Genomic DNA, 12,451 nt, shown 5'->3' on the forward strand with positions numbered 1-12,451 from the left:
TTTATGGGTTTAAGTTGTGATTTTTTGAGCAATGTAGCTTGTTTATGTGTGAATGAAGTGTTGTAGATGGGGTATATGCATGTTTGAGGCCCCTAGGAACTTGTATGTGTGTTTTGGTTGAGAAATATGCATGATTTATGGTTTTGGGAGGCAGGAGGTTCATTTGAACCAAGTTTCTGCCATTTGGCAGAAACCAGGTTCGGCAGCCGAAGGGAGTTTCGGCCGCCGAACCCCTCTTGTGGAGGCAGCTTTCGGCTGCCGAAGGTGCCCCCGAAAAGAGACTTTCGTCTCTGTCTGGCACTTTCGGCCGCCGAAGGTGCCGCCGAACCTAGCTGAGTTTCGTCTCTGTCCAGGACTTTCGGCCGCCGAAGGTGCCGCCGAAGGTGCCCTGTTCAGCCATTTCATGCATATTTTCTGTGATGTTTTCATGATGTTTTAGGGGGTTTTTGGGGGATATATTAGAGTTATGTTTATATATGTTTGGTCCCTCATTGGAGTCCACCTGTGTAGGTTCGGACCCGAGGAACCGAGGACCCCAGCAGTGAGTGAGCTGCTTCAGTGTCTGGTCAGAGCTAACCAGAGGTGAGTGGAAACAAGTTTAATGTTTTAAATCAAGCAATTAAATGTTTTGAGCATGTTTCATGCATCATGATGACATGTAATAGGCTGATTGCATTAGTTCACGAATATGTCGCATTGCATTTTATTTTGTGGTTGTGGGTGAATGCTGTATGATCCAATTAGTCCACGAGACTTTATATATGTTATGACAGGAAGACCAGGACCCCATGCTACGGCCTGGCACGAGACTTTATATATGTTATGACAGGAAGACCAGGACCCCATGCTACGGCCTGGCACGAGGCTTTATATATGATATGACAGGAAGACCAGGACCCCATGCTACGGCCTGGCACGAGGCTTTATATATGATATGACAGGAAGACCAGGACCCCATGCTACGGCCTGGCACGAGACTATGTTGGGACTAATTGATGACAGGTTCACCCTTGATGTGAATTGTCTGTGTTATGATGCATCTCATGAAAGCATGAACTTTAATATAATGTTTTTAGTTTCTGCTCACTGGGCTTTTAGCTCACCCCTCTCCCCTAACCCCCAGGTTTGCAGGTACGGGATTGATAGAGAAGAAAAGAAGAGAAAAGTCATATGTATGTAATAGCTAGAGTATGTGGACATGACAATGATAAGAATGTAATGTAAAGTTTGAACAGTTATGTTTATGTAACTATGTTATTGAGGATAGAGTTGTGCTTGACCATAGTAGATGTTAATCCCTTGGTACGTACATGATCTTATTTTATGATGTATATGTGAACCAACTCAACACAGAATATATATTGCCATTGAGGCTTTGATGACATCCCACAGAGGGATTTATGTTTATGTATATGATGAATACAGTGCATGCACAGGTTGAGTTTGGTGTATGAAGAAAAAGAAAAGTTTTAAATTCTTATGTATGTTTGTTGATCATGTATGGGATTAAACAGGTAAACAGGATGTATGTTAGGCTTGCTACGGGTCCCGGCGGCCTTACGCCGATCTGGATCCTAGCGCCGGTAGCGGTCCGGATTTCCGGGGCGTTACAGAGTGGTATCAGAGCCCTAGGTTCATATGGTCGGACCTAGAGTGTCGGGCTCATAGAAGTTATAGAAGGTCAAGCACAATAGGCAAAAATCATGTCCACTAGGATAGGATGTAGAGTCCTGTCTTGCTATGATTGTATGATATGCCATGATGATATGCTATGTGTGTAATGTAGCTGTGAGGTTCATGTTTGCCGACATGAACCATTTAATGCTAATGTTTATGTGATGTTTACTGTTTCTCAGAAAACAGGATGAGAGGAACCCGTCGATCTGCACGATTGACTGGAATACCACCTCAGGACGAGGGCATTGATGCCCGTCCTTCAACATTGCCTAGGGCAATGTCAAGTAGGTCCAACAGGGACCGAGCAGTGAGAGACCCTAGAAGGTCTTTAGATCTGGGAAGAAGCAGATCAGTCAGAGGAACAGTGCAGGGAGGTATGTCAGAGGATATGGGGGATCAGATGGATGTTGATCAAAGGAGGGATGGCAGTTTGGGCGTCAGTATGTCAGAAGAGGGTATGGGAGAATCCCAAGGAGGCACTCAGGCCTCGGGATTTGTTCAGCCACCTCACTATCCGCCCTACACCCAAAATCCCGGGTATTCGATGGGAGGTACATCGGATTACCCTAGTTTTAACCCCTACCCCACACAGATGCCATACCCACCATACTACCCACCATATCCACAGTACCCAGTGTACCCACCTCCACCATACTATTCAAATCCAGCAAACCCCACTCCGGGGGATGCTGTACCTCCACCACCACCAGCACCTACATGCCCAGATACCCAGATACCTCAGCCTAGCTCATCTGGGGGAAGTAAGGCTAAAATGACAGATTACATGAAGTTGGGTGCTCCCCAGTTTGAGTCAGGTGATGATCCGTTCGTATATTTGGAGAAGGTCAAGATGATCACAGAGGAGATTGGAGCTGATGACAGTAGAGCCATTCAGATGGCTGGTTTCACCTTGAAATGCAAAAAGGCCCGTGAGTGGTTCAAAAACTATGTGAAGCCGAGGGTGGATAGCCTACCGTGGGAGGAGTTCGCTAATGAATTTGCAGGATGGGCTTTCCCTGATAGTTCAAGGGAATTAAAGATGATAGAATTCGAGCAGTTGAGGCAAACCGATGACATGAGTGTAGACGAATATACTGACAGGTTTATGGAGTTGCTGCCATTTGCTGGGCAAGACCTTAGCACAGACCAAAAGAAGTCGAGGAGGTATATCATGAAGCTCCATCCCAGGTATTCCTCCTTGGTACAGTCAGCAGATAGAGAGAGTTTTCACGCCATAGTAGACATGGCTAGGAGAATGGAGGCTAGTGCCATCGTTCAGGGGACAGTCAAACAGACAGTGGCACAAGCTTCTGGTTCTAAAACTCCGGGTGGGGGAAGGTTAGATCCCTCTACCTTGAGTGCAGCAGCTTCAGGCAGTAAGAGATGGGGTAAGCCCAAGGGTAAGAAGAATAAGTTCTGGAACAAGGTCAAGTCTAGTCTGGGATTTGGCAGTGGTTCTAGTTCTGGGGCAGATAATGCAGCTTGTGCGAAGTGTGGTAGGCCACACAGGGGTTTATGCCGGTTTGGGACAACGACCTGCTACAGATGTGGGCAAGAGGGGCATATGTCATGGCAATGTCCTAAAGCAGTTCCTACGGCACAGACACAGCAGACAGCTTCAGGAAGTGTGGCACAGCCAGTAGCTCCAGCTGCTACACAGGCCAGTGGCAGAGGCAGAGGGAGAGGGTCAGCTTCTTCCTCAGCAGGATTCAGAGGTGAAGGTCCATCAGCTCCAGCCAGGATCTTCACCATGACGCAGCAGGAGGCTAACACATCCAACACCGTGGTGTCAGGTAATCTCATCATTGGGTGTTCTGATGTGTATGCATTAATGGACCCGGGTGCATCTCACTCTTTTATTGCACCGAGAGCCGTTCAGAGGTTAGGATTGATGGTCTCTGAGTTAGAGTGTCCCCTATGGGTCAGTGGACCCAAGTGTGACCCGTCAGTTGCAGAGTCAGTCTGCCAGTGTAGTCCAGTTTTTATAGAGGGAAGATGCTTGTCCGCCGACCTTGTGGTTCTAGATTTGACAGACTTTGACGTCATTCTAGGGATGGATTGGCTATCTACCCATGGTGCTACCTTGGACTGCAGGGACAAAGTAGTTAAGTTCAGATGTCAGGATGGGTCAGAGGTCGTCTTCAGAGGAGACAAGAGGGGTACACCTAGAGGTCTAATTTCAGCTCTTCAGGCTCGTAGGTTGCTTAGGAGGGGATGTCAGGGGTTTCTAGCTCATGTGAGGGAGTTGGATAGTCATGTTAGAGAGCCCGCCTCAGTGCCTGTGGTGAGTGAGTTCTTAGATGTTTTCCCAGACGAGCTGCCAGGGTTACCACCTGTTAGGGAGATAGAGTTCGAAATTGAGTTAATGCCTGGTACCAGACCAATCTCTATCCCTCCCTACAGGATGGCACCAGCCGAGATGAAAGAGTTAAAAGAACAGTTGCAGGAACTGGTAGACAAGGGTTTCATCCGACCGAGTACCTCACCTTGGGGTGCTCCAGTACTCTTTGTGAAGAAAAAGGATGGATCCCTCAGGCTTTGTATCGACTACAGGCAGTTGAACAAAGCCACCATCAAGAATAAGTACCCATTGCCAAGGATCGACGATCTATTCGACCAGCTAGCAGGAGCGGGTTGTTTCTCCAAAATAGATCTGAGATCCGGGTACCATCAGTTGAGAATCAGAGAGGAGGACGTGCCAAAGACGGCCTTCAGGACCAGATATGGGCACTATGAGTTCCTTGTAATGCCGTTTGGGTTAACCAACGCCCTTGCAGCATTCATGGACCTCATGAACAGAATATTCAGACCATACCTGGACCACTTCGTTATTGTCTTCATAGATGATATCCTAGTGTATTCCAGGAATGCAGAGGAGCATGCCCATCATCTGAGGATAGTTTTGCAGACCTTGAGGGAACATGGCTTGTATGCCAAGTTCTCCAAGTGTGAGTTCTGGTTAAGGAGCATATCATTCTTGGGGCATATAGTGTCAGAGAATGGAATAGAGGTAGACCCCAAGAAAGTAGAGGCTGTGACTAACTGGCCCAGACCCACCTCAGTGACAGAGATCAGAAGTTTCTTGGGTTTGGCTGGTTATTACAGGAGGTTCGTACAGGACTTCTCCAAGATTGCAGCTCCTCTAACCAGATTGACCAGAAAGAATCAGAGGTTTGAGTGGACCGATCGATGTGAAGAAAGCTTTGAGAAGCTCAAGAAGAGGTTGACTTCAGCACCAGTGTTAGCTCTGCCAACCAGCAATGAGGACTTCACAGTATTCTGTGATGCATCCAGAGTAGGCTTGGGTTGTGTGTTGATGCAGAATGGTAGGGTGATCGCTTATGCTTCTAGACAGCTAAAGAGGCATGAGATGAATTACCCCACACACGATCTGGAGATGGCAGCAGTTATCTTTGCCCTCAAGATGTGGAGGCATTACCTCTATGGGGTAAAATGTGAGATCTTCACAGATCATAAGAGCCTGCAGCACATCTTGAGTCAGAGAGATTTGAACTTGAGGCAGAGGAGATGGGTAGAACTGCTCAGTGACTATGATTGTAAGATACAGTACCATCCGGGTAAGGCTAATGTAGTAGCTGATGCCTTAAGCCGGAAATCACTTGGCAGTCTATCCCACATCACGGCAGAGAGGAGACCGGTGGTGAAGGAATTTTATAAGCTCATTGAGGAGGGTCTACAGATGGAGTTGTCTGGTACAGGTGCTTTGATTGCACAGATGAAAGTAACCCCCGTGTTTCTGGAGCAGGTGGCTCAGAAACAGCACGAGGACCCAGAGTTAGTGAAGATTGCCAGGACTGTTCAGTCAGGCAAAGATAGTGAGTTCAGATTCGATGATAAGGGGATCCTCCGCTATGGGAACAGACTATGTGTACCAGATGACATCGGGCTTAAAAGAGACATTATGAGAGAGGCTCATAATGCAAGATACAGCATTCACCCTGGAGCCACCAAGATGTATCAAGATCTAAAGAAGGTTTATTGGTGGCCAGCTATGAAGAGGGAAGTGGCACAATTCGTGTCAGCCTGCGAAATATGTCAGAGGGTGAAGCTGGAACATCAGAAGCCGGCTGGAATGCTTAACCCGCTACCTATTCCAGAATGGAAGTGGGAGAACATAGCTATGGACTTTGTAGTGGGGTTACCGGCAACATCCAACAGACTAGACTCCATATGGGTGATTGTGGACAGACTCACCAAATCTGCTCACTTCATTCCAGTTAGGAGCAACTACTCTGTGGATAAGTTAGCGCGGGTGTATGTTGAGGAGATTGTCAGACTACATGGGGTCCCGGTATCTATAGTGTCAGATAGAGGGCCCCAGTTTACCTCCAGGTTTTGGCGGAGTCTGCAGAGTGTTATGGGTACTAGGTTGGATTTTAGCACTGCCTTCCATCCACAGACAGACGGACAGTCAGAGAGGACCATCCAGACCATAGAAGATATGCTCAGAATGTGTGTGCTAGATTTTGGCGGTTCTTGGAAGCAATATCTACCTTTGGTGGAGTTTGCCTACAATAACAGCTATCATGCTAGCATAGGGATGGCTCCATATGAAGCTTTGTATGGGAGGAAGTGCAGGTCACCCGTTTGCTGGGAAGAGGTTGGAGAGAGGTCCTTAGCAGGGCCTGAGCTTGTTGAGATCACCAGCAGGGTGGTGCCCATTATCAGAGAAAGGATAAAGACTGCCACCAACAGGCAGAAAAGTTATGCAGACATCCGCAGGAAACAGGTAGAGTTTCAGGAGGGGGATCTAGTATTGCTCAAGGTGTCTCCGATGAAAGGGGTGGTTCGATTTGGTAAAAAGGGTAAGCTAGCTCCGCGGTACATTGGACCCTTTGAAGTCCTGCAAAGGATTGGGAATGTATCGTACAAGCTGGACTTGCCTGCTTCTATGGAGAGAATCCATCCGGTTTTCCATGTTTCCATGTTGAGGAAGTTCGTGTCAGATCCGGGCAAGGTTCTTAGCGAGCCTGATGTGGAGATCCAAGAGGATCTCACTTATGTTGAACAGCCAGTGCGGATTCTTGACACTCAGATCAGAAAGTTGAGGAACAAGGAAATCCCGATGGTGAAAGTCCTTTGGAACCACCACAATTTGGAAGAATGCACTTGGGAGACCCGGGAGTCCATGCTCCAGCAGTACCCCCACCTCTTCTAAGGTTAGTTGAGATGTGTTCCATGTGCTATATGTGTGTATGTTATGTTTGTTTCGCTATGCATGTACTAGTTGAGGAACATTCGGGGACGAATGTTCTTAAGGGGGGGAGAATGTAATACCCGGCTAGACTCCGGTATCGGAATTCCTACCGTCCGGTGGAATTTGGGTGTCGGAAACCTCTAGAAGGGTAAAAGCATGTTTTTATAAAATGTTTTCATGTATTTTAATGTTTTAAGTATGATTTTTAAATAAGTTTTTGCATGAAATTTCTTTAAGGAAAAACCCAGGTTCGGCCGCCGAAACTCACTTTCGGCCGCCGAACATGCATGGACTTTGGGAGGCACGTTAGGCCCCCGAAAGTCTAAGTGAGGGAAGTGCAGGTTCGGCCGCCGAACCTTATGTTCGGCCGCCGAACATTGCATGGATGCGGAGGCACATTCGGCCCCCGAACGTGGCCTGGCCAGCCACTATAAAAGGGTCCCCTTGGTCCGCACGGGCGAGCTTTTTCTCTCCCATTGTCGGCCAAGGTGAGTCTCCACCGTTCCTCCCTCGATCTTGAGTGTTTCCTCTAGATCTTTCATGGTTTTAACAAGTTTTCATCTTGCTTTGAAGTTTTTAAGCTTTTGAATCGAGTTTTGAGCAAGTTTTGAGCTTGGAGACCCAAGGAGCTAAATCTCTTCTAACTCCAAGTTAGATCGCCTCTACTCTCGATCTTCAAGAGGTAAGGGTCGATCTTGAACTCTTTTTATGCTTGACACAAGTTTTATGAAGATCTTTGGGGATTAAAGGCATGTTTAGTTCATGTGTAGGTTTATGGGTTTAAGTTGTGATTTTTTGAGCAATGTAGCTTGTTTATGTGTGAATGAAGTGTTGTAGATGGGGTATATGCATGTTTGAGGCCCCTAGGAACTTGTATGTGTGTTTTGGTTGAGAAATATGCATGATTTATGGTTTTGGGAGGCAGGAGGTTCATTTGAACCAAGTTTCTGCCATTTGGCAGAAACCAGGTTCGGCAGCCGAAGGGAGTTTCGGCCGCCGAACCCCTCTTGTGGAGGCAGCTTTCGGCTGCCGAAGGTGCCCCCGAAAAGAGACTTTCGTCTCTGTCTGGCACTTTCGGCCGCCGAAGGTGCCGCCGAACCTAGCTGAGTTTCGTCTCTGTCCAGGACTTTCGGCCGCCGAAGGTGCCGCCGAAGGTGCCCTGTTCAGCCATTTCATGCATATTTTCTGTGATGTTTTCATGATGTTTTAGGGGGTTTTTGGGGGATATATTAGAGTTATGTTTATATATGTTTGGTCCCTCATTGGAGTCCACCTGTGTAGGTTCGGACCCGAGGAACCGAGGACCCCAGCAGTGAGTGAGCTGCTTCAGTGTCTGGTCAGAGCTAACCAGAGGTGAGTGGAAACAAGTTTAATGTTTTAAATCAAGCAATTAAATGTTTTGAGCATGTTTCATGCATCATGATGACATGTAATAGGCTGATTGCATTAGTTCACGAATATGTCGCATTGCATTTTATTTTGTGGTTGTGGGTGAATGCTGTATGATCCAATTAGTCCACGAGACTTTATATATGTTATGACAGGAAGACCAGGACCCCATGCTACGGCCTGGCACGAGACTTTATATATGTTATGACAGGAAGACCAGGACCCCATGCTACGGCCTGGCACGAGGCTTTATATATGATATGACAGGAAGACCAGGACCCCATGCTACGGCCTGGCACGAGGCTTTATATATGATATGACAGGAAGACCAGGACCCCATGCTACGGCCTGGCACGAGACTATGTTGGGACTAATTGGTGACAGGTTCACCCTTGATGTGAATTGTCTGTGTTATGATGCATCTCATGAAAGCATGAACTTTAATATAATGTTTTTAGTTTCTGCTCACTGGGCTTTTAGCTCACCCCTCTCCCCTAACCCCCAGGTTTGCAGGTACGGGATTGATAGAGAAGAAAAGAAGAGAAAAGTCATATGTATGTAATAGCTAGAGTATGTGGACATGACAATGATAAGAATGTAATGTAAAGTTTGAACAGTTATGTTTATGTAACTATGTTATTGAGGATAGAGTTGTGCTTGACCATAGTAGATGTTAATCCCTTGGTACGTACATGATCTTATTTTATGATGTATATGTGAACCAACTCAACACAGAATATATATTGCCATTGAGGCTTTGATGACATCCCACAGAGGGATTTATGTTTATGTATATGATGAATACAGTGCATGCACAGGTTGAGTTTGGTGTATGAAGAAAAAGAAAAGTTTTAAATTCTTATGTATGTTTGTTGATCATGTATGGGATTAAACAGGTAAACAGGATGTATGTTAGGCTTGCTACGGGTCCCGGCGGCCTTACGCCGATCTGGATCCTAGCGCCGGTAGCGGTCCGGATTTCCGGGGCGTTACAACATCCATCCACATCATCATCAAGTTATGCAATGCAACATATTCGTGAATTCTAGTGCAAACAACCTAGTATATCTCATGGCATACGTGATGCATGTATCATGCTCAAAATTTATTTATTTGCTTTGAAACGTAAAGGGTCATTCAACATCCATCCACATCATCATCAAGTTATGCAATGCAACATATTCGTGAATTCTAGTGCAAACAACCTAGTATATCTCATGGCATACGTGATGCATGTATCATGCTCAAAATTTATTTATTTGCTTTGAAACGTAAAGAGTTATTCCACTCACCTCTGGCTGAAGATCTAATGACTCTGAAGCAGCTATCTCACTGCTGGGGTCCTCGGTTCCTCGGGTCCGAACCTACATAGGTGGACTCAAATGAGGGACCAAACATCCATGAACATGACTTTAAAATACTCCCCAAAAACCCCCTAAAATACCTTAAAACAATCACATAAATCATGCAAAGGAAGGCTGAACAGGGCACTTTCGGCGGCAGGTTCGGCGGCCGAAAGTCCCTCTAGAGCCGAAAGTCATGCACCTTCGGCGGCACTTTTGGCGGCCGAAGGTTCCCTCCAGAGACGAAACTCATGCATGTTCGGCGGCACCTTCGGCGGCCGAAACTCCCTTCCAGAGCCGAAAGTCCACTTTCGGGGGCAGGGTTCGGCAGCCAAAGGCTTGCCTCCACAGGCAGGTTCGGAGGCCGAAAGTTCCTTCGGCTGCCGAACCTGAGTTCTTCTAAAGGGCAGAACTCAGCCTCTTTCATGCACAAATGCCTCCCAATCCATTCCATCATGCATTTACCTAGTCTACAACATGCAAACTCAAGCCAACAAGCACATAGAGGTCTCAAACTAACTTAAACCCCAACCAAAACACATCAAACAACCCACATTGCTCATAAACATAACATAAACCCATAAACTCAACAATAACCTAAATGTAACGACCCGAAAACTGGTACCCCTATGTAACGGTCCGAACCGCCACCGGCGCTAGGATTCAGATCGGCTTAAGGCCGCCGGGACCCGTAGCAAGCCAAACATACCTCCTATCACCTGGTCAAATCCCATACATGATCAAAACTTTAACATAAAAACTGAAACATCTGATGCAAACACCGAGCTTGACCTGTATGCGACATAACTGAAAACATAAAGAACCCCCCTACTAGAGCCCTCATCAAAACTCTAGCTGGGTCAACATAACATACATCAAGCTAGGATTACATCCAAAGAACTAGAACCTAACCTGTGCATGCATCAAACCACAAACATAAGACCTCCACTAGGGTCCTCAAACAAATACTTTAGCGTGGTAAACAACACATGCCACAAGTTTAGTTCAAACACAACTCAACATCTGACATAACATACATCATGTACTAAACAGGGACTAACCAAGTCTTAGGGCCAAGCACAGTACTAATACATAAACAAATCTTTACTTACATTACAATTCATTATCTTACAATACATTATATCAATTTACATTACATGTCCTCACTAACACTATTCTAATACATAAGCACAACCTTAACTCTTGAGACTTCCCGATCGACCTTAGACCTGCAAACCTGGGGTTAGGGGAGAGGGGTGAGCTAAAAAGCCCAGTGAGTAGAAACAAAGAAAACAGTTCATTAATTACATGCATTCATGAAATGCGTCACAGCACAAACATTTCACATAACAGATGGACATGACCACCAAAACTCCCTCTGTCTGTAACATATCATGGTGCCCGACCCTTCGGGCTCCTCAGGACTTCATTATGCCCGGCCCTTCGGGCTCCTCAGGACTTCATTAACATATCATAAATAGGGCTATTGGGGTCGCCTTGGTCCATCCACATCAACAGTAAATAATGTAATGCGTCATATTCGTGTGACTAGTGCAATCAACCTATTACATATAAATATGATGCATGAACATGCTTTAGGCATTTGAATTTCGTAAAGTAAAAGATTAAGTTTAGTTCTACTCACCTCTGGCAGACGCTGAAGTGACTCTGCAACTGCTAACACTGATGGCCTCCTCGGTCCCTCGGGTCCGATCCTACACAGGTGGACTCGAATGAGGTGCCAAACACACTCTAAACAACTCATAAACAACTCCCCAAAAACCCCCTAAAACATCACTTAAACATGCATAGAAAACAACCATGAAAGGGCTGGACAGGGCACTTTTGGCGGCACCTTCGGCGGCCGAAGGTCCCTTCCAGAGACGAAAGTCATGCAGGTTCGGCGGCAGGTTCGGCGGCCGAAGCCTCACTCCATATCCGAAAGTCAAGCACGGCGGCCGAACATCACCTTTGGTGGCCGAAAGTCTGCTCCAGATCCGAAACACAACTTTCGGAGGCAAGGTTAGGCGGCCAAACCATGCATCCACAGGCAGGTTCGGCGGCCGAAACTACCTTTGGCGGCCGAACCTGAGTTCATCCAGAACTCAGCCTCTCATGCATACAAGCCTCCCAAGCCTTCCAAACACCCCAAAACAAGCACCCAACCTCACCAAAACATGCATACACTCTCCCACATGCATAAACTAGCTTAAACCTTCAACATAACATCACATAAACATACATAAACAGGCATAAGCATACATTGGGAATAAAACCCACATAAACCTAAACATGCATATCTACCCATACTCAACCATTAAAACTCCATAAAACTTCATTAAAATACAAGGGAAGCAAGGATCTACACTTACCTCTTGAAGATCGAGGGGTGGTGCGATCCCTAACTCGGAGGTGTGGAGGATCCAAGCTCCAAAAGCCTCCAAGCTCCCAAAACTCCTATGTAAGCTTCAAAACTTCAAAGCAGGGGTAGAACTCATGAAAACTTGAGGAATGGGTAGAGAAAACATGAAAACAACCAAAGGAGGACAAAAACTCACCTGAGCTCGAGAATGGGGAGAAAACTCGCCCATTTCCGATCTGAGGGCTCTTTATAGGTGGCCTGGTCAAAGACCTTCGGCAGCCTAACGTGCCCCCTAAACTCATGCATGTTCGGCGGCCGAACTTGAGGTTCAGCGGCCGAACCTTGGTTAGTTCAAACAAAGCTTTCGGAGGCCAAAAGCGCTCCCAAAACCTTCCTATGTTCGGCGGCCGAACCTGGCAAATGTCTCCTTGGTCTTTTCTTTTCAAAAGCTCAATTCTTTTT

Source organism: Manihot esculenta, chromosome 6, assembly GCF_001659605.2.
Source record: "Manihot esculenta cultivar AM560-2 chromosome 6, M.esculenta_v8, whole genome shotgun sequence".
Lineage (NCBI taxonomy): Eukaryota > Viridiplantae > Streptophyta > Magnoliopsida > Malpighiales > Euphorbiaceae > Manihot > Manihot esculenta.